Source organism: Saccostrea echinata, unplaced genomic scaffold (genome assembly GCF_033153115.1).
Source record: "Saccostrea echinata isolate AGI-Se365-2 ecotype Australia unplaced genomic scaffold, CSIRO_AGI_Sech_v1 ptg000025l, whole genome shotgun sequence".
Classification (NCBI taxonomy): Eukaryota; Metazoa; Mollusca; class Bivalvia; order Ostreida; family Ostreidae; genus Saccostrea; species Saccostrea echinata.
In genome coordinates, this window is record NW_026889774.1 from 15,737,765 (window position 1) to 15,741,507 (window position 3,743).

General features: G+C 31.4%; 1 long non-coding RNA gene across 1 annotated transcript; it reads left to right on the plus strand.

Moving 5' to 3' along the window:
- The first annotated feature begins 265 nt into the window (after window positions 1–265).
- On the plus strand, window positions 266–1,899 carry LOC133192654 (uncharacterized). Its single transcript, XR_009721848.1, has 4 exons — window positions 266–311; window positions 1,161–1,229; window positions 1,527–1,597; window positions 1,794–1,899. It is a non-coding gene; the product is annotated as an uncharacterized LOC133192654 (long non-coding RNA).
- The last annotated feature ends 1,844 nt before the right edge of the window (window positions 1,900–3,743 follow it).

Here is a 3,743-nt window from a genome sequence, read left to right on the forward strand (position 1 = left end):
TGTTTTATACATATTTTTTTTCAAAGTGCGTTAAGTGTCTACATGGTTAAAAATTATGATGTACACTCTTAACGCACTTTGAAAAAATTTTTCAAAGTGCGTTGATTTGGTCCCAAATTCACCGCACTTTAAAAAAAAATTTCAAAGTGCGTTGATTTTGTCCCAAAATTAACGCACTTTGAAAAATTTTTTCAAAGTGCGTAATTTTTTCAAAGTGCGTTGCCACATTGCACTCAGTGACACGGAATGTTGTTTACATAAAGGACGTGGAGACAGCAGCTGAGATTTGCGGTGGAAAATACAGCAAACAGGTAAATCTTTTAAAGAGAACAGTAATAAAGTAACAGATTTATGGTTTGTTTTTCAGATGAGGCAGATATTTAGAGAAATCATGGACTACTGAGGCTATTGCACCCCCTCTACCCTGTGCAGCTGCAGGGGTTTTCATATTTAGATTCGTATATTATGTACGCATAGGTATCAAGATTTAGACATACTATTGTTAACATCAATATGAAATAATCGAATGTGTATGCATAATATGTATACATGTAGGAAGATATATTGGCAGTGCCCAGGAGCTGTGTCTAACCCCCCCCCCCCTTACACACACAACACACACAAACATGATATGAAGTTGCACACCAACAGTTTAATTTGCACTGAATATGCAATTCCTTGTCGTTCAACTAATTTTTGAGAGAATGTAGGCTATGTATCATGGAGATCTTCAGGCATGCAAAAGTTTGCTGTTAAATTTATTAAAATTAATTATTGTTCAATTTCAATCATTGATAAAAGATTCACTAAACATATAATTATGTTGACATACAATCATCTTAATATGTAATTTGAAAAGGAAAGCAGGATATCAAATGATAATTTAGCACATCCATAAAGTGTATATTTCTGTAAAGTGAAACTATTGTGCATGTAATATACATGCATGTATGCATTTTATACCCCAGTCCTGTAAATGAAAAATAGGATTTAAAGTTTAAATTTTCACCAGCTAGTGTTTCATACTTTAAAATAATTCTTAGCATCTGTATTATGAAATTCTAAATCTGTAGAATGATATTTCTAAATTTAAAATTGAATATCATGTATTTTATTTTTCTGGTCTGAATACATGATGTACAATTCTTTCATCATTGTAGCTGTCAGGTGCTGCATGCATATAATCCAGAGTTATCTACAGAAAACATATGCAACAATTTCTAAACATGGTATGTTCACTATTAATATATTTCACAATAATTTTATTGTATGCCAATATAATAGTTTTTCAATTTTGAACAGATTCAAGAATTTCATTTATGAATTTGTTTCCTTTAATCAGTTATTTTCCAAGCTTAAATTGCAAATGGCAGAGTTTTAAAATTTCCAGAGAAGTTTTGTAACAAAACGTTTCATGAATTTTAGAAAATGTTATATTACATGGTTTGTTTTGCACATTGCAGTGCCATTTATTTTAACTTATATGTATTTGACTCATTACATTTTTGGTATATGTTATGTTACAGTAGCTGTTCACAAAGAATTTGAACCATTCCAGTATTGACACAAGCAGCAAGTGTATGGACCAAGTAAAAAGGTATGCTTAATGATATCAACAACACACATATTCATGGCACTATTATTTTAAAAATTATTTTAATAAATAAAAACAGCAGAGTTACAGATATTTGATACATTTTTATGTGATTTCATTAGATTTTACTCATTACATTGTTTCAATTTATACTGTTTTAATCACCAGCACACTTAATAATATTTCATTTTATTTTTAGAATGGATTTTATCCCAGAGTACATGTCTTGATGGAAAAACTATGCACCTGCTCAGAATTACCCTCACAGCCTGGCTTTGTATGGGAGAAGCTGTAGTTATTAAATAAATTTACTAGATGAATAATACTTTAACTGTTATTTTTCAATGGCAACAGTGATATGAATGTCAGCTTTTAAGACTGTAAAGGTGTGAAAATCCAGACTTGCATGAACATGGTGTTTTAGGTACATCGAACCAAATAAAGCCTAATATTGGCATAATTACATATTTATCATGATCACTTGTATCAAGGAAGTATCTATTTTCTGATTACATTTTTATATCATTTAGCTCGGGTGCTTTCATTTTTTTTTTGGAGAAAATATCAATCCCTAAGCTTTTATACACAGACAAGTTTATCACAGGAAAAGACCCCCCCCTTTAAAAAACAAAATGAAAGCACAAGCTCTAAATGAGATACAATGGTTATATCCTAATAAATAAAAACTAGATAATGATGTTTACAAGTTAACAATGCCCAAGTATATATCATTGTCCTTTTATCAAGGGAGCTAAGAAGCAAAATATAAGGGGTTAGATATGCAGAAAGGAGGATAGAACTAATTATATTAACAGGTGTAAATAACCCTCACCTGGTTTTTATATCTGAGTAATTTATAATCCAACAGGAACTCTTAAACAAAAGAAGATTTTGGAGAGCCACTGAGGAAAACCCATATGTGAAACTTCATTCTGTTGTAGATATATATTTTTTATTATGTCTGTGTGTAGGGTGGGGGGGGGATGAATGGTTTCTCATCATATGAGGGAGGGGAGATCTACACGTTTATCAGAAATGATTGAAATTTAGTAATGGACATTTTTTCAATCTTACTTATATGATGTACTTTGCGGCAGTGCCGATAAACTTGATTGTTATACATGTATATACGTACATGATAAAGGCCTATATCATCGAGAAAATGCGGAAGGTATTCAACAAGGTCTTGTCTGGTGTATGAAAAGGGCGAAGACATACAACGGAAAGTAATTAAAGTCAAGATCTTTATATGCATACCGTTTTGAGTAAGTAGAATAAAGCCTAGCATAGTCTGTAGATCTTACATGTTCAAATTCGCGAGGTAAACAAACTCTACAAATACCAAAGAGTTATCTCCCGTGCCGGGTCACTAATGCGTTTGAAAACTATATTTAGAATGAATGTTTCAAGACTTCGATTTTAAACTAAAAAGTTCAAGGGCAAGGCGACATATGAAGAGGTTGGTTTTTGTATTAAATTGTTTATTTTACTGCATACTTTTTGAAAAGTGATGCTCATTTCTCTGTAATTCGCTAAGTAATTTATTATTTCACATGAAATGCGGAAAGTACCCTATTTTTTCAATATCGGTCTTTGTTTTTACTGAATAACTAAATAATACCAGAAATCTAACTGAATGAGCATTATTTTTTAGATAGGATAGATATTTTGGGACACATTGAAACCTTGTGCAGTGTAATTTTTCTTTGCCATGCCCTTGAACTTTTCGGTTAAATTTGATATTTTATATCTTGAGCTAAAGTAGGAGCCCACGTGACTATTAAGGGTCACATGATGACAAAAAATATCAATATTAAAAGCGAAGGACACACTCTTCAAGAAGACACAAAGATATTTTCAGTAGAGTCGTATCCTAGAAAATAAGACGGTTAAACTTCAAGTGTCTTGTTTTCAGTGACTTTTTATAGAAAATGTTGCCTTAACTGTACTGCGAGGCTTCCTGAATTATAACCATCAATCATTCCTTACTAAATGTTAATACTACAGAAACAAAAGTTTAAACTTTTCAAAAAATATATAAACCAACTCCTGTTTATAATCACCCTCTTAAAGAAGTAAAAGAATATAATTTCCTTGAAACAATAATTGATCACAAAGGTAGTTTAAACAAAGGAGTACTAGAGCTGTC